The sequence below is a fragment of the Prionailurus viverrinus genome, chromosome D3 (assembly GCF_022837055.1).
Source record: "Prionailurus viverrinus isolate Anna chromosome D3, UM_Priviv_1.0, whole genome shotgun sequence".
In the NCBI taxonomy this organism is placed as follows: Eukaryota; Metazoa; Chordata; class Mammalia; order Carnivora; family Felidae; genus Prionailurus; species Prionailurus viverrinus.
Genome location: NC_062572.1, coordinates 45,366,374 through 45,394,156, shown reverse-complemented (window position 1 = coordinate 45,394,156; position 27,783 = coordinate 45,366,374). Strand labels below are relative to the sequence as shown.

Here is a 27,783-nt window from a genome sequence, read left to right as displayed (position 1 = left end):
CCAGATAAACATGGATTGTTCCCCTTCCTATCCTAAATCAAGGACAAGACTAAATGCAAAGTAAACTGGAATCAACCTGCACAAAATAATTATGTAAGCCAGTATCGGCAAAGTGGTAATTTACATTGTATTCAAAGAGGTACATGTATTTTTTTTGAATAGGTATGTGTATTAAGGTCAAGACTAAAAAGCATATTTTGCTGAAGCTCCCTCTGGTGAATCTTTATCATTATAGTTCAGGGTCACTGAAGGAAAAAGAAATGGCAGTTTCCTTTCAGTTAATCAGTGTCCCCTCAACGTATAGTTGGGTAGCTCAATCTCTGACCCAAGGGTGTGATGCACAATTTTCATCGTCTTCTCCTCAGCCCTGAGACAGTGAACAAGAAAGGGAAAGAAAGCATGGCAGCCTTACAAAATTCCACACCACTTGTTTCAATTCCTCAGTCAAGAAGTCACCATGAACTAAGTCTACACAAATCAATTATAGTGACTCCCTCTCTAACTGATAACATGAGTAATTTCTAAAGTCACAGCAAGCCTCTTTAATAGGGAGCTGTAGGGGCGCCTGGGTGGCGCAGTCGGTTAAGTGTCCGACTTCAGCCAGGTCACGATCTCGCGGTCCGTGAGTTCGAGCCCCGCGTCAGGCTCTGGGCTGATGGCTCAGAGCCTGGAGCCTGTTTCCGATTCTGTGTCTCCCTCTCTCTCTGCCCCTCCCCCGTTCATGCTCTGTCTCTCTCTGTCCCAAAAATAAATAAACGTTGAAAAAAAAAATTAAAAAAAAAAAAAAAATAGGGAGCTGTCGCCAAACTTCCCACCAGGAATGGACTTGGAAATGGGAAGTCAGAGAAGAAAGGGACCCATGTCCATTGCCCCCTGAAGAAGGAAAAATGACAAGGTGGGGATGAGTCTTTCTACTTGGGAAGCAGGACTCTTTCCTGTTGTATCTCAGACTTGCAGTCCCCCTGCTACCACATGGCCCCCACCATCCTCATTACACCAGTCTCGGGACACACGGTGTATGGGTATATGTGTTTTCATCAAAGGCCAGGTTGCCACGATGACCACTGCTCCATTACAGATAAGCTGAGTTTTACTCTCAATGTCCGCATTTGAAAGTGGGATAGTAATATCTACCTCACATAGGTTGCTGTGAGGAATAACTTAGCATAAATCACTTTTTATAAAACACTGCCTCAAGTGTTATTTATGAGTGTAACGATGCCTTGGAACAGACATTTCGTTGTCACCTTATTAGCATTATACTTTATCAATCTCCCAGAGTACTCACCACAAAGTTAAACAGAACATTTCTGCATCCCTCCATTATTTTTAACTGCTTAAAAAAAAAAACTGCATGGGGATTATTATTGTCCATTTACATAAGTGCTATAATATTTACTGGCCAAAAAGTTGGCTCTTAACCACTACCTAAAGTTCTATTTTATAATTTAATTCACTCTGCTAAAGTCAAGATAGGTTAAAAGTCACCCAGAGCAGGCCAGGGAAGTACAGTAAAGCTGCTTTTCTTAAATATAACTTCCCACATATCCTCACAATTCATCTAAAAATTGAACCTATACTATAGCTAAAAGGGCATTTTTAGCTCAGCTTTCAAAATTCTCCTAATATATGCTCAGAGACAAACCATGAAAACAATAATCATTCCAATTAATATGAAATATAGCCTTTTCATATTTATTTGTTGTTGCAAAGGAAAAAATAATCCCATTGGCATTTTTCAAAACTGAGCTTCCCACCACTCATTAATAATATGCAGTGCTGACTAGTTAGCTCAGAGGAGTGTACTTGGTCTAAAAGCAGCAATCTGGCCACAGCCCTGCAGCAGCACAAACATGTTCACTGGAGAAATGAGGGACCTATAGAACTTCCCTCCACGGGGCGCCTGGGTGGCTAAGTTGGTTAAGCGGCCGACTTCGGCTCAGGCCATGATCTTGCGGTCCATGGGTTCGAGCCCCGCGTTGGGCTCTGTGCTGACAGCTCAGAACCTGGAGCCTGTTTCAGATTCTGTGTCTCCCTCTCTCTGACCCTCCCCCGTTCATGCTCTGTCTCTCTCTGTCTCAAAAATAAACGTTTAAAAGAAAAAAAAAGAACTTCCCTCCACAGACAGACACACATCCATTTTCCCAAATGACAGAAAAACCATAGCATAGCTCTTTCTTTTCTGAATAGTCTTGCTCACCTGGGAGGTGGGGTGGGATTCTTTTGGGCTGTTTTCAACTAACATGACCCAAAATGTCTATGGAAAAAAAAAAAAGGAACAATATTAAACTGGCTTTGAATAAGTTAAAGAAATTTTAACTGTCAAAGCCTATTACAGACTCTTCTTCCATTTCACTAGACTAACAATGTACCCAAAAAAAACACAGTAACTTTTTTTTTAATGTTTATTTTTGAGAAAATAGAAAGCATGAGCAGAGTAGGGGCAGAGAGAGAAGGAGACACAGAATCCGAAGCAGGCTCCAGGCTCCAGGCTCTGAGCTGTCAGCAATGAGCCTGATGCAGGGCTCGAACCAACAAACTGTGAGATCATGCCATGGGCCGAAGCCAGATGCTTAACCAACTGAGCCACCCAGGTGCCCCAAAAGACGTAACTTTTAAATCTCATGCTTGGCATAGAAATATATTCAAGGGTAGGATTTCTCTTGTTAAAGGTAAGAATGGGTGGCCCAGTCGGTTAAGTGCCTGTCTTCAGCTCAGGTCATGATCTCATGGTTCGTGAGTTTGAGCCCCGATTCGGGCTCTGCACTGGTAGTATGAAACCTGCTTGGGATTCTCTCTCTCTCCCTCTCTCTCTCTCTCTGCCCCTGTCCCACTTGCACATACACACACACACACACTCTCTCTCTCTCAAAATAAATAAATAAACTTAAAGAAAAAAAGATAAGAATGACTCAAAAGGTACTTGGCTGTTACAGAGAACAAAAAATACTGGGCCTACATTTTAAATCAAAATTCATTTTTAGTAACATGTAGGAAAGGTAATTTCAACAAAGAACATAGGATATGTATGTAGGATATGAATGTAGGATAACAGACAATTGCAAATATTTGGCTCATTTATTAGGAATGTGTTTTTCAACTGGCAATGAACATTGTATTTTATTTTTTTAAGTTTATTTATTTAGTTTGAGAGAGGGAGCATGGAGGGGAGGCAGAGAGAGAGGGAGAGAGAGAATCCCAAACAGGCTCTGCACTGTTAGTGCAGAGCCAAATGCAGGGCTCGAAATGATGAACTGCGAGATCATGACCTGAGCTGAAATTAAGAGTCAGACATTTAACTGACTGAGCCACCCAAGCACCCAAAACATTGTATTCTGTTTTAATGAAAGACTTCCCCTCTTCTCCAAGGAGTTACTATTTAACATTTATAGAGTGCCAATAGTGCATGGAGTATGCAGTCCTTTAGAACAATGTGTGCAAGTTCTTATTCTACAATCTGGTGTGGGAAAAAAAATAGTACATAATTACTATTCTATTTATTAAACAGAAAACTCACACTGAAAAGTTTCATAAAATTAATCTTTTAGAGGGTCGGTTTATTTAATTTAATTTTTTTATTTTTAAGTAATCTCTACACCCAATGGGGGACTCAAACTTACAACCCCAAGATTAAGAATCTCACACTCCACTGACTAAGCCAGCCAGGTGCCCAAAGGGTCAGCTTATTTTAAAAACCATGGCACCACCAGGACTTAAAGCAGCCTACATGAAATACTTTACCATGTGCAATGAAGACAGTAGAAAACTACATGATTAGAGTCAGATTTATAAAATGCCACCTAAAAATTAGAATCGAGCAGCTCTGCCCCAGTGTTAGCATCCACCCTAGATTTAATCCACTTCACAGGGTTATGTTGCTCCAATGATGGAGCAACCAGGTTGATCAGAATTAAGGCCAAATCTCCAAAAAAGTTCAGGCAAAGCAGTTGAAAGGCTGATAATAGTGGTTAACAGGCTATTTGGTATCAAAGGACAGTGATAGCTCTCAACTCAACAGCCCAAAATGTTAAGCAAGATTTGCAAAAGCACTGTATTTAGACAATTATTTAAGAACCTAACAAATCTGGGCTCTGGGTTACACATCACAACCATCTGAAAATCCTGGGACAAGTCATTCAACTTCTTGGAGCCCGTTTCCTCATCTGAAAAATGAGGTTAATAGTACTACCACAAAGGATTGTTGTCAAGATTAAATGAGCTAGCATATATATGTAAAGTGCTTAGTGTGTACAATATTTAGGACATAAAAGAGGCTCAGTAAATACTTCCGCTACTGCTCCATTTTTACTTCCACAACCTCAGATCCGACCAGGGATTTACTGTTCACTTTTGCCTAAACTCTTAGGACTTATTTTTTTGGAAGTCTTACTGTTTCATCTTACCCCTACCAACAATCTTAAACCAAAATCATTAACCATACCATTTCAATTATATTACACCCTCTCCTTTCTGCTTCAAGTCTTTTCACCCTACAGAATGAGGGATAAGCTCAATTTTTGACCTGGTCTCACCTCAAGACATAGCATTTTTTCCTATTATCCCTGAGCATTCATTTTTTATGTATGTATATATGTATTTTTTTAATTTTGTTAATATATATATATTTTTTAAATGTTTATTCATTTTTTTGGGGGGGGAGAAGAGAGAGAATAAGAGAGAGAGAGAGAGAGAGAGAGAGAGAGAGAGAGAGAGAGAACAGAGAGAGGAGGGGACAGAGGATCCAAAGTGGGGCTTGAACTCATGAACCATGACATGATGATCTGAGCCAAAGTCGGATGCTTAACTAACTGAGCCACCCAGGAGCCCCTGTATGTATGTACGTTTAGATTTTATTTTTAAGTAATCTCTACACCCAACATAGGGCTTGAACTCACAACCCTGAGATGAAGAGTTGCATGTTCCACTGACTGATCCATCTAAGCACCGCTGCCCCACCCTGCTGAGCACTCATTTGGATCAAACAGACCTCCGAATTGTGTTAATGGACAGGCAATCTAAACCCTTATGTGGGCATATCAGGACAGTCCATCCTCTAAACCAGTGTTACTCAAAGTGTGGTCCATGGACTGGAGGTGTTCCCTGATCAGGTAAGTACAGAAGAGCAATTTGACAGAATAATTTTATGTCTGTTGAATATAATATTTAAAAATTGGGGGTTGTGCTTTGCATGTCTTTTTAAATTTCATTTTTTAGTTTTTATGATTATTGTATTTTACAAAATTATTAATTACCTAAATTGCAAAGAAAATAAACTAGTGCTTCACCACAGACAGTTTAAGAAGCACTGCTCTATTAAATGCTATCTTCCTAGGAAACTAGGTCACAGCTAGTCCCCTACTCAATGTGGTGAATTCCAGCTAATCTGAACACTGAAGGCTACACTCAGCCATATAGAACCTACTCTATCTCAGGACAAATATAGTGATCTATTTACATACATGTGCTAGTTGTAATTTTGCCCGCTTGGATTTTGCTAAATGACCACTTTACTACGGCATGGAATTTAGTATAATGTTAGTCCATTTACAGCCCCTTTCAAACATTCCCTAAGTTTTCAGTCACTCTTCTAATGAGATGCCGTAGCTAGAAATTAACTTCAGGCAAGTGTGTTAAAAGTATTGAAAGAAAAATATTTAAATAAGTGCTCCTACTGCATGAACCCTGAGGACATTTTGAGAAGTTCTAGGTCATTTGTTCTTTTATTAGTAGCACAGATTCATCAACATTATCTCTTTATCTGTAAACGACTGTTACCTGTGTGTTTTACAAGAATTATAAACCCCAGCACCCAGGTACAGAGCCAGTGTCCAGGTCAGGTGCTCAGGTACAGTAAGCTTCTGTTCAAGATTCTTGATGAGCTACCCCAGTCAAGTATAAAAAATGGCTGCCTGCTAAGTAGCTAGCCAAGTTCCTCCCATCTTGACCCAGAAATGTAATTTAACAAACTTACTTACTTACTTACTTACTTACTTATTTATTTATTTATTTATTTATTTATTTATTTATTTTTATAATATTTTGTGCTTTTTTTATATATATGAAATTTATTGACAAATTGGTTTCCATACAACACCCAGTGCTCATCCCAAAAGGTGCCCTCCTCAATACCCATCACCCACCCTCCCCTCCCTCCCACCCCCCATCAACCAACAAACATATTTAAACACTCACTGTATTCAACGAATTATATTAGGAGGTTAAGTTATAGCAAGATTAATAACACACACTTAAGCCTGGACTCTAGGAGCATACAACCTAGCAGGGGAATAATGTAAGTACACAAGTAACTATTACACAAAGTGACATCTAGTAGGTGCTGTGAGAGATTTATAAACATCTGTTAATACAGAAGTTCAAAGAACACAATCCCGTATCTAGCTGGGAGGATCGGATAGGTTTTATGGAATAGAGTGCATTGAGAGAAGCTTAAGAGGATGATAAGACAATAAGTAGTAGGATTAAGAAGAGAATGAAAAAATGAGCATGAATTTAGTTACACACACAAACACAACTCATTAGTTTATTGCCTATGAATATCCTTCTCAAAGTCTGTAACATTAGTGCTAAAAACTATTACATCATTCATAAAAGTTGTAGACTGCTAAGGAAATCCATTCACTTACCACTGGATTATATTGTATTTTGTGATTGTTAACTCAAAAAGTGAATGTAAGAAATCAGTTTCCAATGCCGAGAAAAGGATAGTCCACTAAAAGAAAATCCCAGTTTACATTTTATAATATTAGCAAGGTCATTTAGTTATAAAATATTAACATCATCTTCTTCAGGTTGATCAGAGGTATAGAAGCCCAGATCTATATTCCAGAGTGAGAAATGACAACACAGAAGAGAATATGTCAGTATCACCTAGGATTATCATATTCTTGTGGAGGTGTCCAGACTGGACCACAGACTTACCTGGGCATTAAAGGGTGGGAACTCTCCCTCCAAGCTAGAGAACATGTGGATATTCAGGTTACAACAAAATTAACCAACACACATAATTTCTTCTACCTGATGCTTCACCTCAGCAGACCTCCCAGGTTCCCCTGTATCTGTCAGCTCCCAACTGGTTTTAAGTCATGAGCATCCTGGTCTACTAAGAATGAATATCTACTGAATTAAAAAAAAAAAATCTGTCAGCTATTTCTTTACTTGGAGCCTAGAAATTATACTTTTTCCATTAAAGTTTTCTGAATAGAAATTTTCCTTTTTCCTACATATTGCAAAATTCCTCTTATTTTTTCTTTTTTTAAAATTTGATAGAGAGAGAAAGGGATGGAGACAGAGAGAGGGAGAGAGAGAGAGAGAGAGAGAGAGAGAGAGAATCTTAAGCAGGCTCCATGCTCAGTGCAGAGCCTGATGTGGGGCTGAATCTCACGAACTGAGATCATGACCTGAGCCAAAATCAAGAGTCAGATGCTCAACCAACTGAGCCACCCAGGTGCCCCAGCCTCTTATTTTCTGTTTTAATCTATCAAACACCTGTTAATATAATTGGAAGCACACTGGATTTTGAGAATCAGACAGATGTGGATTTTTCTGAAGTTCAGATCATACCTGAGAGAAGAGTGGGAGACGAGGTCAATGCATGAAGGATGTCAAGAATCAATCTCGATCCAAAGATGCCTAGGAGTATAATTATTATTGTGGGTAACACTTATTGAGTGCTTGCTAGGTGCTTCAGATGGATTTTCCTATTTAATGTTCACAACATCCTTATGACATAAGTACACTTACTGACCTCATCTCACATCAGAATAAATGAAGGCAGAAAAAACACACTTAATTATGAATATTTATGAACAGATTCTTCCTTTTCTCTCAGGACTAAGAGCAATAATTACTCTGTCTTGTGGGAGAAGAACAAGGAAGGTACAGTCAGGAGGTACCATTTGGATGCTCAAAGCAATCACACAAAATAGGCCTTGAGATCCCCAAATCCAATGCAGTACCTATCAAAACCCCAGTTGGTTTTTTAGCAGAAAGTAACATACAGATCCTAAAATTAATATAGACATTCAAAGGACCAAAAATAGCCAAAACAATCTTCAAAAAGAACAAAACTGGAGGACTTGCACTTCTAGTTTCAAAGCTTACTCCAAAGCTACAGTAATCATGACTGTGTGCTACTGGCATAAAAGTAGACATATAGATCAATGGAATACAACTGAGGGTTCAGAAAAAAACATTATCTTGGGGCGCCTGGTGGCTAGGTCGGTTAAGCATCTGACTTCAGCTCAGGTCATCTGACAGCAGCTCAGTCTGTGAGTTCGAGCCCCGTGTCGGGCTCTGTGCTGACAGCTCAGAGCCTGGAGCCTGCTTCAGGTCCTGGGTCTCCCTCTCTCTCTGCCCCTCCCTTGCTCACACTCTGTCTCTCTGTCTCTCTCTGTCTCTGTCTCTGTCTCTCTCTCTTTCTCTCTCTCTCTCTCAAAAATAAATAAAAACATTAAAAAAATTTTTCAATAAAAACATTATCTTTATGGTCAATTGATTTTTTTAATGTTTATTTATTCTTGAGAGAGAGAGAGAGAGAGAGAGAGAGAGCGCGCGTGCAAGCAGAGGAGGAGCCAAGAGAGAGGGAGACACAGAATATGACACAGGCACCAGGCTCTGAACTGTCAGCACAGAGCCAGACGTGGGGCTCAAACCCATAAACTGTGAGATCATGATCTCAGCTGAAGTCCCAAAATCAGATGCTTAACCAACTGAGCCACCCAGGCATCCAATGGTCAGTTGTTATTTGATGATATCTAGATAATTGAGAAGGAATTACAACAAATGGTGCCCAAACAACTACATGTCCACATACAAAGAATGAAGTTGGACCCCCACACTGTTCTATACATAAAAATTAACTCAAAATGGGTCATATACCTAAATGTAAAAGCAGAAACTACAAAACTCTTCGAAGAAAACATAGGTGTAAATCTCTGTGAACCTCGACTAGGCAATGCTTTCTTAGTCATGAAACCAAAAGCACAAATAACAAAATAATGAGCAGGTAAACTTGAAATCATAAAAATTAAAAGCCTTTATGCTTCAAAAGATACCATCAAGAGAATGAAAAGACAGCTCACATAATGGGAGAAAACATTTGTAAATCATGTACATGATGAAGGCCTTGTATTCAGCATATATAAAGAATTCTTACAATTCAACATTAAAAAGACAACCCAATCAAAGATTTGAACAGATATTTTTCCAAAAAAGACATCAAGATGCTCAACATCATTAGCCATTAGGGTAATGTAAATCAAAACCACAATGAGATACCTCATATCCATTTGTATAGCTAAAATAAAAAAGAGAGACAATAACAAAAGTCAGAAAAATCGCAACCCTCATAGATTGTTGGTGGAAACATAAAATGATACAGCTACTTTGGAAAATAGTTTGACAATTCCTTAAAATGTTAAACATAGAGTTACCATATGACCTAGAAAATCCAGTCCTAGGTATATACCCCCCCAAAATGAAAACATACATCAAACAAAATTTTGTACAATTTTGTATAAAATTTTGTGTGTAGCAGCATTAAGCATTATTTATAATAGCTAAAAAGAGGAAACAACCCAAAATTCCCATCAACTGATGAATGGATAAAGAAAATGTGGTATAACCATACAAAATAATAGCATTTGGCAATAAAAAAAATGAAATATCAATGCATGCTACAATGTGGATGAACCTTGAAAACACTGTTCAGTGAAAGAAGACAGTCAAAGAGGTCACATATTACATGATTCCATTTATCTGAAATGTCTAGATTAGGCAAATCTATAGTAATAGAATATAGATTAGGGCTAGGAGATTTGGGGGGTGGAATGCAGCTAACTGATAATGAGTATGGGTTTCTTTTTTCAGGTGATGAAAGTGTTCTAGAATTGATTGTGGTAAGTGATAGTTGCACTACTCTGTGGAAATACTCAAAAGTATTTTGAATGAGTGGATTTTATGGTATGTGAATTAAGTCTCAATAAAGCTGTTAAAAAAAAAAACTGGTCCTTGAATCAATTTGGGGGTAAAATGGGGATGAGAGGGTAAGGGCCTGATAGGTACCACACACACAAAGGGGTAGGAAATGGAATGCCCCTTGCCCTTGATGTTGGGTTTTCCTGGCCACCCAGGGACTAAAGAGAGGAGAGAAGGGGGAGTAGGTGCCAAGGAGGGCGCTAGCTTTAATGTTTGAATAGTCTTTTAAAATTATCTTTGAAAGTGTTGGTGACAAGGTCCCAGTTGTCATGACCTGGTTATAGCACAGAGGGAAATGTAGGGAAGGTTATAAAAAGCATACATTGTTCCTTAGGAACTAACTTGACCTTGGGCTTCCTGAAATTCTACATCTAACTCATCCATTGAGCACAGTTTCCTAAAGCCAGTTAATTTAGTCTGTTGTGGCTGATCATTTCAGAAGAACAAAATCCGTAGACTGCCTGTCCCCAGTGACCTGAGTATGTGTAAGGTGTGTTTCCTGGATTCTAAGAACTCCTGGAGACTTCCCTAGAATGTCTAGTCACTTTCCTACTTGGTCATGTGGTAAGCCATTAATGCTAACTTAAAAATTTTTAACTAACATTTTGAGTTAAAAGAAGGCTTCTCAGCATGTATCCAGAAAAGCACAGCTGCAAATCAGTAATGAGACATCCCAATACAGACAATTATTTAAAGTGAATAGGCTTTAGAAATCTGAGGCCACCCAACCTAAAATTAGATTCTGTAGTTTGTATTATAAAATCCTCCATTTGTAAAGTTTAAATAGGATGAAAACACTATGAGGTTGCTGCTACCTTTCCACAAGAGACAACAGTATTGGGTTTCTTCACAGAATTCCTGCCTGTCTTCACTTCAAATAAGTATATCTGATTTTTTTTTTTTTTTAAGTATGTTCAGGGCACCTGGGTTGCTCAGTCGGTTAAGACTCTGACTTCAGCTCAGGTCATGATCTCACGGTTTAGTCTGTGGGTTCGAGCCCCGCGTTGGGCTCTGTGCTGACAGCTCAGAGCCTGGAGCCTGCTTTGCATTCTGTGTCTCCCTCCCTCTCTGCCACTCCCCCCCCCCCCCCAACTCACACTCTGTGTCTCTCTATCTCTCTCTCTCTTAAAAATAAATAAAACCTTAAAAAAAAAGTATGTTCAGCAAAATATCAGAGGCCATAATATAGAACTTAAAAGGTAATAGTAACAAATGATAGGTTCTCCATATAAGGAATCTTCCAAAACACATCTAAAAGGAATTATATAAAAGCCAATTTTTGTTTAAATTCTGAAGTTATTTGTGTTTATTTTAGTTCAAAAGCAGTAGAGGCTTTCTAGGACTTTATCCTAAGTAAAGAATTAAAAAAAGGAAAAAGGAGGGGCGCCTGGGTGGCGCAGTCGGTTAAGCGTCCGACTTCAACCAGGTCATGATCTCGCGGTCCGTGAGTTCGAGCCCCGCGTCGGGCTCTGGGCTGATGGCTCAGAGCCTGGAGCCTGTTTCCGATTCTGTGTCTCCCTCTCTCTCTGACCCTCCCCCGTTCATGCTCTGTCTCTCTCTGTCCCAAAAATAAATAAACGTTGAAAAAAAAATTTTTTAATAAAAAAAAAATAAATAAATAAATAAAAAAAGGAAAAAGGAAAGGAAAAGCTATATGCATAAAGTTATTATTATTATATCATTATTTTTAACAACAGAAATCCTGAAATAGCTCAAGACCCCCAAAACAGGGATATGGTAATTAGTGCATGACATATGTACCCTATGAAGGATTATGTAACTATCAACAATAATTATGTAACATATGGGGAAATGGCTAGAATAGTGTTTTATAACCACAGTGCTAAACTATGTAATAATGACAACTATGCATCAATATATAAATATATGAATAAGAATGTAAAAAGGCAAACAAAAAATGTACTATGAAAGTGGGATCTTCTATGATATTTGCAAGGTGAAGGGAAAAGATCTGGGAGAAACACATTTTGTTAATTATACAATTACAATTTTGTTTTATAGGTATAAATTTGTTGACATAAAAGCCGTCCATAATAAATTTTTAAGTGAACAAAGATGTATGATATGGTCTGAGTAAATCATATTTTTGGTTTTTGCTGGTTAGTGTGGAATTTTTAAAACAAATCTATTGCTATAATTTATATGCCATAAAATGGCATGGATTATTGCCATAAAATGGCATGGATTATTGCATGGATATGCAATAAAATGGCATAAAATGAATGGATAAGCTGTGAATCAATAGTTCTTAGTAAATTTGTGGAGTTAAGCAACCATGACCACAATCCAGGTTTAGGACACCACCATTACCCCTCCAAAGTTCCTTTATGTCTGTTTGCAGTCAATTCCTACTCACATCCTTTCTCCCTTCCCCACTGAACTGCTATCTCTGTAGACACAATTGTATTTTTTTATACAAGTGAAAAAATAATAAAAATAAATCAAATGTTTATGTATTCACACAGAAAAGTCATAATGGACAAGTACCAAAATTTTACATGGTGGTCCATTTATAGATAATATTAACTAAAAATTTTTAAGATATTTTTTCTGAAAATTTTAACCAATTAACATCTATTGACTATAGAGAAGGATTTGGGTTTTGCTTTCTGGTTGGTTTTTTTTTTTTAATATTTTTATTTATTTTTGAGAGAGAGAGAGAGAGAGAGAACAAGCAGGGGAGGGGCAGAGAGAGAGGGAGACACAGAATTCGAAGCAGGATCCAGGCTCTGAGCTGTCAGCACAGAACCTGATGCAGGGCTCAAACAAACATGAGATCATGACCTGAGCTGAAGTCAGAGGCTTAACCGACTGAGCCACCCAGGCACCCCTGATTTCTGTTTTTTGTTTGTTTGTTTGTTTTGTTTTGTTTTGTTTTGTTTTTAAAGTTATTTTAACAAGTCATCTTTGGCTACTACTTTTATTTATTTATTTATTTATTTATTTATTTATTTATTTAATGTTTATTTATTTTTGAGACAGAGACAGAGCATGAACGGGGGAGGGGCAGAGAGAGAGGGAGACACAGAATCAGAAGCAGGCTCCAGGCTCTGAGCCATCAGCCCAGAGCCCGACGCGGGGCTCGAACTCACGGACCATGAGATTGTGACCTGAGCCGAAGTCGGACGCTTAACCGACTGAGCCACCCAGGTGCCCCTGATTTCTGTTTTAAAAGGATATATGAGAATTTCACAGAACTATGGCAGATTGTGCAAATGCATTTACTTTCACTTCCTACCAAAACCTAACTAAAAGTATTGCACAGGATTTTTTAAAGGCATGAATTTGTAAGGACAAAGAAGAACAGAAGCAAGGGATCACCAACAAAATTTTCAAACTGGAAAGCAGATGGATAAGCAGATGACCTCACAGCATTGAGAAAGTTGAATCCCAAGTCAAGCTTAGAAACAACCAGTTTACACGGCAAACCACATATCTCCCCCAAAGGCACTGCCATATTAGGTTTCAGGTATGAGGATAAAGGTGACAGTAGAAACAGGAGGATTAACTGGAATTCTCTTTTAAGAATCAGATAAATCCTTAGATCCTTTCCCCAAGTCCAAGTAGGCAACTATATCTCCCTGATTCTTCAGAAAACTAGACATGCACAATTCAAAGTGGGGGTACCATTCTACAAACAGGGAAATTAGGTGAACATTTTGTTAACTGAAAGCAGAGTCCACCTACTTCCAAACCTCTTCTCCAACTCAGTTTCTAGAAAGATGGTAACCAGTCCTATACCATCAAGGGAGGAAGTCAGAAGATTTCACTCTGGAGAATCTAACCAGTCCAAGATGAAATATTTCACAGTGAGCTTTTCTTAGTGAAATGGCCCATAGGTAGCAAGTCTCACCATGGGATCACAGCTTCTTATCATCTTTATGGGGCACTGCTCTTAAATAAGAACAGGCAGCCAGAATCACCAAACAACCTCAGAACATCTCAAACACAGACTATAGTGATCAAAATAGACAAACAAAAAGCAACTTGGAGAAATAGAGACTCTGAAGGGAGAAAAAAGTGTGTTTAAACATTCATTTCATAAATATATTCAGAGATAGAATAGAATACATGCATAAAACAATAACAAGTGGCTATGAAAACATACTTTACTCAAATTAGTTCAAAATTTATATCCACACAAAAAACCTGCACACAAATGTTTATAGCAGCTTTATTCACAATTGCCAAAACTAGAAGCAACCAAGATGTTCTTCAAAAGTTGAATGGATAAGCTGTGCTACATCCATACAATGGAATATTTATTCAATGATAAAAAGAAAAAGCTATCAATACATGGAGGAAACATAACTGCATATTGCTAAATGAAAGAAGCCAGTTTGAAAAGACTTCCTAACATATGATTCCAACTATATAACATTCGGGAAAAGGCAAAATTATACAGACAGTAAAAAGATCAGTGGTTTCCAGTGGCTTGTGGGATGGAAGGATGAATAAGTGGAGCATAGGAGATTTTTAGGGCAGGCAGACTATTTTGTATAATATGGTAATGGTAGATACATGACATTAAACATTGGTTAAAATGCATAGAACTCTGCGTTCTGCTGTGGGGAGCCATTGAGGACCAGCAGCCAGGGCTCTGCACTACCCTTGTTACCCTATGGCCGTGGGCCTCAACAAGGGCCACAAGGTGACTAAGAACACGAGCAAGCCGAGGCCCAAACACTGCCCAGGGCGCCTCACCATGCACACCAAGTTCATGCGGGACATGGTCCAAGAGGTGTGCAGCTTTGCCCCATATGAGCGAGCAGCGAACCATGGAGCTGCTCAAGGTATCTAAGGACAAGCACATTCTCAAGTTCATCAAGGAAAGGATGGGGACACACGTCCGTGCCAAGAGGAAGAGAGAGGAGCTGAGCAATGTCCTGGCAGCAATGAGGAAAGCAGCAGCCAAGAAGGACCGAACCCCTCCCCTCTGTATGTAATAAGGCCTTTTTGGAATTTGGGTGGGGGGGTGGGGAAATCCATAGAACTGTAAGATACCGTGAATCATACTGTAAACTATGAACTTCAGTTAATGATAAGGTATCAATATTTATTCATCAACTGTAACAAATGTACTCCACTAAAGCAAGATGTTAATAATAGGGGAAACTACAGGGAAGGGTACAAAGGGATATCTTTGAACCCTCTGTACTTTCTGCTCCATTTTCTGTAAACCTAAAGCTGCTCTAAAAAAATAGTCTGTTGTGTAAAACAAAATAGCCAATAAAGTATTCTTTTAAAATACTGCTAAATTAGCAATGAAATTGGTATTCTTACGTTACAGGGGGAACTATAAATTCAAAGATCTCCTTTGGGAGATAATTATGCTACTATGTCTTTAAAAGTAACTTTCAACTGAGCAATTTTACTTTTAGAAATCTACCATAAGAAAAAAGTACAAAGTATGGTGGGGAGGGTCTGTAAGCACCAAGTAAAACATTGCATCTCATCTAAATTATCCATTGGGTAAATGGTTAAGTAAATTATAGTATAGCATTAGGTGGCATCAGTCTGCTTTAAACAATTATAATCATAATTATTTAGTAGCACCACAGAAATACATTCATGAGAGAAACACTAATTTTATTTACTTCTTTTTTTTTTCTTTTTTGAGAGAGAGAGAGAGAGAGAGCAGGAGTAGGGGAGGTACAGAGAGAGAGGGAGACACAGAATCTGAAGCAGGATCCAGGCTCTGAGCTGTCAGCACAGAGCCCAACGCAGGGCTCGAACCCAATAACCACAAGATCATGACCTGAGCCAAAGTCACATGCTTAACCAACTGAGCCACCCAGGCACCTCTAATTTCATTTTTTAAAATGTTTATTTCTTTATTTTGACAAAGAGAGATAGAGAGTAAGCAGGGGGAGGGGCAGAGAGAGAAAGAGAGAGAGAGAGGGAGGGAGACAGAGAATCCCAAGCAGGTCCTGCACTGCCATTGTGGAGTCTGATGCAGGGCTCAAACTCATGAACCACAAGACTATGACCTAAGAGAAAACCAAGAATCGGACACTTAACCTACTGAACTACCCAGGCACCCCGACATACTAATTTTAAAAGCAGAACACAGGGGTGCCTGGATGGCTCAGTCAGAGGAGCATATGACTCTTGATCTCAGGGTTGTGAGTTTGAGCCCCAGGTTGGGTACAGAGATTACATAAAGGGAGGGTGGGAGGGAGGAAGGCAGGCAGGCAGGCAGGCAGGAAGGAAGGAAGGAAAGAAGGAAGGAAGGAAGGAAAGAAGGAAGGAAGGAAGAAGGATGGATAAATGCAGAATACAAAATTACATAATAATTACAATTATGAAAAAATATTTCTGCAGTGTGAAGTCAGGATTATAGATTCCCTTTTTCTATACTTCCCAAATTTTCCAAAATGTTATATATTTTTTTTTAATTTTTTTTTTCAACGTTTATTTATTTTTGGGACAGAGAGAGACAGAGCATGAATGGGGGAGGGGCAGAGAGAGAGGAGACACAGAATCGGAAACAGGCTCCAGGCTCTGAGCCATCAGCCCAGAGCCTGATGCGGGGCTCGAACTCCCGGACCGCGAGATCGTGACCTGGCTGAAGTCGGACGCTTAACCGACTGCGCCACCCAGGCGCCCCCAAAATGTTATATTTTATTTAAATAAGGAAAGGGTTTGAAGTGATGAGGCAAACTCTGTTGTTAGTATTATTTTAATTAAATATTGGATTTGGTAATATCTTAATGATACTTTTTTACCCAACGGAAGATGTAAACCTTGAATGATTTTTACAATAAAATATTTGTCAGAAAAATTTAGAAAAACATGGAGTTAGTTGTAGATAAGATTACTTTATAGGACATGTGTTCAGTTGCATAGGAAGTGACAGTTAGGCTATTTTAATGTTCATTAATTTTAAATTTCCAAAGTCTTGACTTGACTTTTAAAAAAATAAAACATTGTTATTGACATTAAGATAATCTGAATTTTAAACTATATAATTGAGGGGTACCTGGGTGGCTCAGTCGGTTAAGCATCCGACTTCAGCTCAGGTCATGATCTCACAGTTCATGGGTTCAAGCCCCTCATCAGGCTCTGTGCTGACAACCCAGAGCCTGGATCCTGCTTCAGATTCTGTGTCTCCCTCTCTCTCTGCCCCTCCTCTACTCACACTCTGTCTCTCTCAAAAATAAATAAACATTAAAAAAAACTAAACTATATAATTGATCAGTTTCTGGTCTGAGCGTGGCATACATTACCTTTTCCTTATGACATCTGATTGCCACTTTATTAATTCAAATCTGTACTTTGAAGACCATAATTTCTCTACTTTATAATATACAGTGTGACAGGTGTTTTCTCTCTTGCATATTTTTGTAGCTGGTGTTGTGAATTGCTTGAGGATTAGTATTCTGACTTAAACACTTCAAGAACACTTGATACCAGAACATTTTACATCCAGAACATTTTGTACTAAGTGTTCTCAATGCCGCCAAGTACCAAGAATTCAGGTACTAGATGAAACTGTGCTCTGTGCTAAATGTAAAATTTCTGATGTTTATACTAAACTTCATATTTTGAGGAAAATGCTCTTGTAGTCTTAGTATCTTACAATCTACAAGCTTAAATGGTTTAAATACTGAATAAAAAGTCATCTGTCACAGCTACTTTGTCAGTTTCAACAGGACTCATGAATTTTTGTTGTGCTTTATCAACAGGCTCTAGAGTAAGGAGAATGTTTTTTGGTACTTCACCATCCAGCCAATTTCTTAGACTCAGTTCATTTCAGAAGATAATCTACTGATGGACTATTTATTATTTCTGCTAGGAACACCCGAATCCAAAATAAGTTTCATCCTTTCTTGTTTTCATTTATCTTTATTACTTCCATTCTCTCATACACTGACTCAACAAACTCAGTGTACTGAACACTGAAGACACAGAGATGAAACATGTGGTCCCTACTCTTAAGAAGCTCCAAATTAAATTGGGAAGACAGAGAAGTCACAGTGTATTATGGGACAGTGGTTCAGGTAGTATGACAGGGTACAGTATGGCATGGCATGGCAGGGGGTTATGGGGAGCTGAATTTTGCTATGTTCTAGTTTGAGATGACATTAGAACATTTAGATAGGTGGAAACTCTAGTAGGCACTTGATGGAGAAGTCTGCAAATAGATCTAGGCTAGGGATAGATATTTGTGAGCCATTAGCATAGAGATAATGAGACTGCCTAGGAAGAATATGTAATGGAAGACTGAGGATAGTCTTCTGTTGAAGAGGTGGGAAAATGACTGGCAGCATGCAAAGCACTTGAGGAAAAAGAAAGAGAAAAACCAGAAAAGGGTAAAATCAACAAAGAAAGTAAAGCAGGTTTTAAGAATGAATTGTAACAGTCAACTGTATCATAAGTTCAAATAAGTGCAACAGGATAGGAATGGAAAGAAAACACTGAGTGTAGCAACTTGGCCAGGGCACCTTCACAAGCCTCACAGGAGACTCAATCATATGACACTGTGAGGAAAGAGTGACAAGGAGAGAATGTGTTCAAAAAACTGGGCTGTGAAGGGAAAGAGAGATGTTCAGGGACAGCTGGTGAGGAGTATAAGGCCTAAAAATATGTCAAAGAGCTTTCTTTCTTCCTTTTCTTTCCTTTTTTCCTCCCTCCTTCCATCTCCTCTCTGTCTTTATCTCATTTGTCTTTTTCTTTCTTTCTTTCTCTCTTTCTTTCCTTCTTTATTTCTTTTCATCTCTTATTTTTCTCTTCCTGCCTGCTTCCTTTTCTTCTCTCTTTCATTTTTGTGGAAAGAATAGAAATTAATTTGTAAGCTATAAGAAAGAAAAACTGTTTAGAGGCAAAATGTTGAAGATAAAGCAGTATCACAGATGCCTTCCTCACTCTGAGGAATCAGAAGAGGTTGGGACCCAGTATTTACTGCAGAAAGGCCTCCTTTTCTTCTGTTAAGTAGAAGGCAAGTTCGTTTTCAGAGAGCTAGAAAGGGAACAGGGGTGCTGAAGTAAGAGAAGAAAGTTTAGGCAGGCCAGCTGTTAGATATAATTGGGGAGGAGCTGATTTAGGATCATGTAGGATTTTGTCCATGTAGGATCATGTCCGCACAAGGACACAGTTCCTCATAGAGATGAGAGACCATAAATGTACTGTTATCAATTGCCCTAGTTGTCTGAATTTCTCCAGCAAAAGTCAACAACAGGGATGAGAAAAGTGGATGGTTGGGGAGTCAAGTATTGATGAAAGCCAGAGAATGTGTCTTGAAAACACTGAAGACTCTAGGGTTTGTTTACCATGAAAGAGGTGGTGCCGTAGAGAAAGAAGAGAAAGATAGGAACACTGACCCAAAGGGAATAGGTACATAAGGAAAAAAAAAAAAAAAAAAACACAGATGCCTACAGGAACTCATGTGTAATAATTCAACCCAAGATGAGTTCAAAATGAAACAGAATGGAGTTAAGGGAGGGACCTCAAAAGACCAACTACTCCATTGTTTGACCTCCAATCAGGACATTCCAAACCTTCCAAGGAGAAGAGATTCTATATCATCTTTCAAGACCACTGAAAGTGGATGTTCCTCTACATCAAAAGTCAGAGAACTTTTTCTGTAAAGGACCAGATAGCAAACACTGCAGGTTTTGATGTCACAATTATTCAATTCTGGATTGTAGCTCAAAAGTGGCCACAGACAATATGTAAACAAACGAGCATTAAACAAATGAGCATGGCCGTACTCCAATAAAACTTTATTTTCCAAAAAGCTGGTAGGCTTTAGTCCAGGACCAGTCTTGTTGACCTCTAGACCATTTTCTTTTGGGGAATTTGTTCTTTTTTATTGATCATAAGAATGCTTTATATACGAAGACTATTAACAGTCTATAATATACACTGCCAGTATTTTTTCTTCTTATTTATATTTTTTGTTTTGGATACTTGGGGGAAATGTAAAAGTTTAAATAAATATATTCAGGAGCACCTGGGTGGCTCAATCAGTTAAGCATCCGACTTCGGCTCAGGTCATGATCTGCTGGTTCCTAAGTTTGAGCCCCACATCGGGCTCTGTGCTGACAGCTCAGAGCCTGGAGCCTGGTTCCAATTCTGTGTCTCCCTCTCTCTCTGCCCCTCTCCTGCTCACACTCTGTCTCTTTCTCTCAAAAATAAACATTAAAAACAAAACTAAATAAATATATTCAGGTAGTCAAATCTATCAATTTTTTCCTTGCTTTTGGCTTTATAATCATGTTTAGAATGAACTTCTAAATATTTGATTAATATCAAATATTTACCTTTGTTTTTTCCTAGAACTTTTTGAGAGAATGTGTGTGTGATAAGAACACAGACACTGGACCTAAAATGCCAAGGTTTATAGTGTCTATAGCACTACTCATTATCTCTCTAAGTGTCTATTGCCTTAAAATTGGGGGGAAAATAGCTCCTAATTTATAGGGCTGCTGTAAGGATGGAATGAGCAAAATGTGTACAATATAATAAAAAGTGCTTAAATCAGGGTTAGACATATAACACAAGCTAAACAAATGTTAGCTATTATTAGCTTAATATCTTTAAGTCATCTGGAAATTACTCTGATTTAAAAAGTGAGATGGAGCTAGAACTCCACCCCCCCCACCCCCCACTTATTGAAAATCCATCGCCTACCACCTTTCTGTCAATGTTGGTTTTCATCCTTCCTTCATGAGGCATAACCAACAGTTTTAATTTTTTTTCATTATTGTTCCAAGAGTGGTATTTTTTAATAGGCTTTATTTTTATCATTTTTTTTGATGTTTATGTATTTTGAGAGAGAGAGAGTGAGGAGGAATGGGGGAGGGTCAGAGAGAGGAGAGAAAGAATCCCAATCAGGCTCCACACTGTCAGCGCAGAGCCACATGTGAGGCTCCATCTTACAAACCCGGCTCAGATCATGACCAGAATCAAAACCAAAAGTTGAACACTTAACGAACTGAGCCACTTAGGTTCTCCGAAGTGTTTTTTTTTTATTTAAAAATAAAAATTGTATTTATATATTTGGTATTTATGTATTTTGTTCCAAAATGTTTCTCAGCTGAAACATTTATTACATGTTGCCATCTCAAACAGTACATTCTCTTTCTTTCCAAAGTATTAACAGGGCCTTGAGATCCAGAACCCTGGTCCTTGCCTACCTCTGTGCCTCTCCCCAGTCCCTTCCACAAGATGGCCCTGGCCTTCCTTCTCAACTCCTCCCACAGGTCAAGTACTCTCTCTTAGTGCCTTCACACACTGTGAAGTTCTCTTCCCCCAACTCTTCTCTACCTTTGTCTCACTCTTCCTTTCCATCTCAACACAGACAGTAACTCCTCAAAAACTTCCTTACATCTCCAGCATAAATTATGCACTTTGGATACTCTTTGACTTTCTAGCCCCCATCCTGGTTATTAAGTCATACAGTTATAGGGGTGCCTGGGTGGCTCAGTTGGTTAAGCGTCCAACTTGGGCTCAGGTCACGATCTTGCAGTCCGTGAGTTCGAGCCCTGCATCAGGGTTCTGTGCTGACAGCTCAGAGCCTGGAGCCTGTTTCAGATTCTGTGTCTCTCTCTCTGATCCTCCACCCTTCATGCTCTGTCTCTCTCTGTCTCAAAAATAAATAAACATTAAAAAAAATTTAAATCATACAGTTATATAATTATAGACTAGTGTGTGTATTTGTACCTTCTTTTTGAGTAGGAACTCACTGAATATTGGTTAATGAATAAAAAATTAATAAGTATACAAATACTACAAGTGAAATAAAAATCTCACTAACCTATTCTCCACATATGTGAAATTTAGGGTCACTCGGATTGAACTATATGCTTAATCTATTTATGAAACAAATTTTTAAGTTTTAATTTTAATTCCAGTTAGTTAATATACAGTTATATTTGAAAAAATTTTAAGGTTTTTGCCTTATAATCATTTATATATAACTAGATACTATGATTATATATGTTACTTACTTGTGAGCAGCTAGTCAAATAATCATTTATGCTGCAGATAAAAACATATACTTAAGAGTACCTGAGTGGCTCAGTCAGTTAAGCGTCTGACTTCGGCTCAGGTCATAATCTCACAGTCCCTGAGTTTGAGCCCCATGTTGGGCTCTGTGCTGACAGCTCGGAGCCTGGAGTCTGCTTCAGAGTCTCTGTCTCCCTCACTCTCTGCCCCTCCCCCGCTCACTCATATCTCTATCTCTCTCTCTCTCTCTCTCTCTCTCTCTCTCAAAAATAAACATTAAAAAATTTTAACATATTTTTATGAAAATTCTAAATTTTTATGAATTCAAAACCAGTTTTTTATCCTTTTAGTCTGAAGTTTTACTATTATTGATACATCATTCATGCATTTATCCATTTAATCAATCATTAATCACAAGTTTGTTGATTATCCTGTAGGCATTAAGTCCTGGTGACTGAAAGATAAATTGTACATGGTCTATGCCCTCTGAAAGCTTATAGCCAAGTGAGATACATGCCAACCAGTTATTGCAGCCAAGGAGCAGCACACAGAAGTAAATACAGAGGCTCCTTGTCATCTGAAGAGGTCAGGGAAGGTTTTTTGGAAATGATGGGTGTGAGACTTTATTATCCACAGTAAGCTGTCTATAAAATAAACATAGTAAACTGTCTATAAAGAGGAATATTAGGTGAAATATCTTTAAGAAATAACAAAAGATAGTAAGTCTCATTTATTTATAACTTCTTGTGAAACTCACTTTTCACATTTATAAAGAATCTGTTTATCCATTTGTCAACCATTTCAAGACAACTAAATTTCACTCAACCATAGTGTGGCAGAGGCTGACAACATGCTCACCAAACCCACTTCCTCTCCCTGGAGACACGGCCAAACAGCATGTCCTAGTTCTCACAATGGAATGTGTCTAACATGATGGCCAAGACAGTTAAGTGTTGTGTGCCTTCCCTAAACTCTCATCCTTCTAGAGGGATCCTGGAGGCTGGAATTTGAAGATGCCAACAGAAGATGAAAGGAGCCTAGATCCCTGAGCAACTGCAAGAAGAAGCACTTCACCATGTTGGACTGCAGTGCAAACAAGTAGCTAATTAAGCCACTGATTTTTGGAAGATTTTGTTCAAGAAGTTAGCTTATCCTAATGAATCATTCTCCTGTGAGGGTAAGGTAGGCTGAGGGTAGTATGTAGTCAACCAGAATTTTATTTATTTATTTTTAATGTTTATTTATCTTGAGACAGTGAGCGCATGAACAGGGGAAGGGCAGAGAGAGAGAATGGGAGAGAAGAATCCCAAGCAGTCTCCACGTTGTCAGCACAGGCCCAACACAGGGCTCAATCTCATGAACTGTGTGATCGTGACCTGACCCAAAATCAAGAGTTGGACACTTAGCCAACTAAGCCACCCAGGCGCCCCTATAGTCAGTCAGAATTTTTAAGAACATGAGGATGACAAATACCCTTAGTCCCTTTTCAAATACTCACACCCCCTTCTTCTTTACTGATAGGACCCAAATTTTGTTTGGGGTGCCAGTGCATACAGCTCCAGGTAAAGGAGTTTGACTGATCCGATCTAAGCGCACCATGAAAACCCTATTCCTTACCTTTCTAGCCTTCTCTGCAGTGAAGGATGGCCAAGCAGCCCAGTCAAGCTCAGGAGACCTACAGGGAGTGTCCTGCAAGGATTTCTAGAAAACGTTTCCTTTCCTAATAACAGGGGACCTGCATGGCTGGCATCATCCCTTCTTCCTCTTCTTTGACTCAAACTGGGGCTGCATTCTGAACTAATGTAACAAATTCGCCAATGCCATAAATTTGTGGGCTGATATAGAATATACATGAAAAGAACAGAACATGCCCTATCTAAAGGCATTCAAAGATAATTTTAATTTAAATATTGAAATGACAAAGGCCTCAATGGGTCCATGGATACTCAGTTCATGAAAGTTTAAATATAAAGGCCTATTAACACTATTAATTTTTTGTCATTATCTATTGAACACAGAAAAACATGTTTATCTCTCATGCTTTCTTTTTTTCTTTTTTCTCATACTTTCTTAATGTGTTTCTTTAAATCAGTACAATATATTGACTGAGAGCTTAGGCTTTGGGGTCAGACTTCCCAGATTCAGATCCCAGCTCTGGCACCTACAGTGTGAACTTAAATGATACTAAACTTCTGTCCATTTTTTTTTTTCATTATTAAGTTAGAATAATAATAGCATATGCTAAGGATGGCAATAAGAACTAAATTACACAATCAGTATAAGTACTTAGTAAAGTATTTGGCACATAATCCTTAATAAATATACACTTTATGGACTTCAAGCTGTATTACAAAGCTGTAATCATCAAGACAGTATGGTACTGGCACAAAAACAGACACTCATATCAATGGAACAGAATAGAGAACACAGAAATGGACCGACAAATTTGGCCAACTAATCTTTGACCAAGCAGGAAAGAATATCCAATGGAATAATGACAGTCTCTTCAGCAAATGGTTCTGGGAAAACTGGACAGCGACATGCAGAAAAATGAACCTGGACCACTTTCTTACACCATACACAAAAATAAACTCAAAATGGATGAAGGACCTAAGTGTAAGACAGGAAGTCATCAAAATCATAGAGGAGAAAGCAGGCAAAAACCTCTTTGATCTTGGCCGCAGCAACTTCTTACTCAACACATCTCCAGACACAAGGGAAACAAAAGCAGAAATGAACTATTGGGACCTCATCAAAATAAAAAGCTTCTGCACAGCGAAGGAAACAATCAGCAAAACTAAAAGGCAACTGACAGAATGGGAGAAGATATTTACAAATGACATATCAGATAGAGAGTTAGGATCCAAAATCTATAAAGAACTTATCAAACTCAACACCCAAAAAACAATCCAGTGAAGAAATGGACAAAGGACATGAATAGACACTTCCCCAAAGAAGATATCCACATGGCCAACTGACACATGAAAAAATGCTCAACCTCACTCATCATCAGGGAAATACAAATCAAAACCACAATGAGATACCACCTCACCCCTGTCAGAATGGCTAACATTACCAACTCAGGCAACAACAGATATTGGCGAGGATGTGGAGAAAGAGGATCTCTTTTGCACTGCTTGTGGGAATGCAGACTGGTGCGGTCACTCTGGAAAACAGTATGGAGGTTCCTCAAAGAATTAAAAATAGAACTACTCTTAGGACCCAGCAATTGCACTACTAGGTATTTATCCAATGGATACAGGTGTACTGTTTCGAAGGGGCATGTGCACCCTAATGTTTATAGCAGTGCTATCAACAATAGCCAAAGTATGGAAAGAGCCCAAATGTCCATCAACAGATGAATGGATAAAGAAGATGTAGTATACATACATACAATGGAGTATCACTCGGCAATCAAAAAGAATGAAATCTTGCCATTTGCTACTACATGGATAGAACTGGAGCGTATTATGCTAAGCAAAAATAGTAAGAGAAAGACAAATATCATATGACTTCACTCATATGAGGACTTTAAGAGATAAAACAGATGAACATAAGGGAAGGGAAACAAAAATAATATAAAAACAGGGAGGGGGACAAAACATAAGAGACTCTTAAATATGGAGAAAAAACAGGGGGTTACTGGATGGATTGTGAGAGGGGGATGGGCTAAATGGGTAAGGGGCATTAAGGAATCTACTCCTGAAATCACTGTTGCACTATATGTTACCTTGATGTAAATTAAAAAAATAAATTTAAAAATTTTAAATAAATATATACTTTTGTTGTTATTACCTCTAAATTTCGGCCATACTGCTTCAAGTACTGAAATAATACATTGTCTGTGAGAGGGTATCTTCTTCCTATGGTGTAATGTGCTTTATGTTCAGGGTCTCCTGGTAAGTAAACTAAAGAATAATTAAGATGCACAACAGCCTTTGGACTGCTTGGGTTTTAAGCAGGGTTAAAATAACATCACAGCTAAGTTGTGTTAAGTAAAGGATTACAGTCAATGACTGTCAAAGGCAGGATGTGAGGAGACACTAGAGGACACGATGGTCTGTGTGCCCTTTCCTACCCTGGGAACTCTTGGGCTTATGGACTCTGGAAGCTCCTTCAGACAAGATGATAAAGACATGAGAGCTAGTAATGGCCAAGGTGGCCATTCCAGGAGCTGTAGTAGGCCAGGCTCCCTCTCAATACTCCATTCATCTTCCCTGTGCCTCTCCAAAATGGATTATTCGCCATTACAAGGACATGGGCCATGTTTTTCTGCTTCCACATCTCTACTCATGCAATTCCCTTCCCTACAAACTCACCAGCCCATCTCTGCTCACCAAAACTCTATTCATTTCTCAGTCTAGAAATGAATACCTCCTCTTTCTACAAATACCTCCTCTTTCAAGATAGCATCTCTAGTTTTCCCTCTCAAATAGTCTGTCTGACATTTTTGAACCCTTATTGAGCTTCATTCATTCAAAAATGCATTTTCAAGTACCTACTATGACCTTGGAACCATCTCATTGTGCTGAGGGGCATGGTCTTGACTCTCTGGGAATAGTTTAATGTTTATAATAAATTTTAATTTATTTGTACCTTCTCTCTTCCCCAACGGGATATGCACTGGCTCCAAGAAGAGATACTATGTAATAGAATAGCAAAAGAAAGTTCAGGTGCAGGAGAGAGAAGGAATCAAATATACTAACCGTTAAACACAGTTCAGCATCAACTGTAGCACCTAGGGAACCAGGCTAAATAAAAAGGGAAACATAATGGTCTTTTATCACAACATTCTCTTAGCAGCACAGAAGATACATACCAGTTCCTCAAAGCAAATAAAATTTATCTCTCACCCTAAAGTATCATATACTTCCACCCTTGGATTGTTACAGAGGTTTCAAATAATTACATTTCAATGTGGATACTGTTAAAACTAAGGCATGTATAATAGGATACAAACTAGTTCACTAAATTTCAAACTCCTTAAATATAACTAATGCATTTTATTAATAACAATAGAGACAATAATGCTATCTTGAAGGGTAACTTACCAAAACACCATCCTAGATTGCTTTTTCAGAATTAAACAAGCTGAAATAGGATTTAATAAGGATGGACAGTCACTGTGTACATCCTACAGAGATGAATGTAACATCTGAGGAAAGTGATAAAAGTACACTTATTTTTACACTTGCCTATTAGGAAGTTACATTGCTACTAGAAAACAATTTCCTCCTAAAATGGAGGCTGATGCAAGTTCAGCTGAAGGAAAATAGCTCACCTTCTTGTGTTGGAAGGTGGTACACTTAGAGGGAACAGTGTGGGCCTAATGGTACAGAGTTGGGGACATTGCCATACACAGTTCTAATTTCTTTCAAGAATTTTATTTAGTTCCATTCTTCCAAATACACACTTTAATCTGAATCTCTCCCATCATGTCACCTTAACCTAAAGTAAAATTCATCACCTGTCTCCCCAAAAACATGAATTGCTGTCTTCCCTGTTTCTGTCAATGGCACCATTTTTCTCCCTGGTAGTTGGGCTTGAAAATATGGAGTCATCAATCTTCCACTCTGTTTCCTTGACTCCAAAATTCCACCAGCAATCATAGCTCTTTTCATTTTGTTTATTTTGCATCTCTTTCTCTTTTATTGTCAACACTAATATTTAGTTCCTTTTTTCCCTAAGCCCACATTTAGACAATAGTTCAGATTCACCTTTCTAAAATACAATACTATCACATTCCTGTTCAGAAACTTTCAGTGGGCTCTTGTTACTCAATGTTGGCTGCACTTCAGAGCCTAAAATTCACCT

At 38.5% G+C, this 27,783-nt stretch overlaps 1 protein-coding gene and 1 long non-coding RNA gene across 8 annotated transcripts in view; one reads left to right on the top strand and one right to left on the bottom strand.

Annotated features, from left to right (window-relative positions):
- The window catches only part of GREB1L (GREB1 like retinoic acid receptor coactivator), a 287,573-nt gene that overhangs the window by 237,696 nt on the left and 22,094 nt on the right, over positions 1 to 27,783 (bottom strand). The window contains exon 2 of one of the 7 annotated variants that reach the window (XM_047827102.1): positions 2,201 to 2,257. The exons of the other annotated variants lie outside the window; for them this stretch is intronic. The gene's annotated coding sequence lies outside the window, so the exon portion shown is untranslated. The remainder of the gene's footprint in view (positions 1 to 2,200; positions 2,258 to 27,783) is intronic. 7 annotated transcript variants of the gene reach the window in all.
- Positions 165 to 14,909, top strand: LOC125148814 (uncharacterized). The gene is made up of 3 exons (XR_007145702.1): positions 165 to 176; positions 5,820 to 5,826; positions 14,787 to 14,909. It is a non-coding gene; the product is annotated as an uncharacterized LOC125148814 (long non-coding RNA).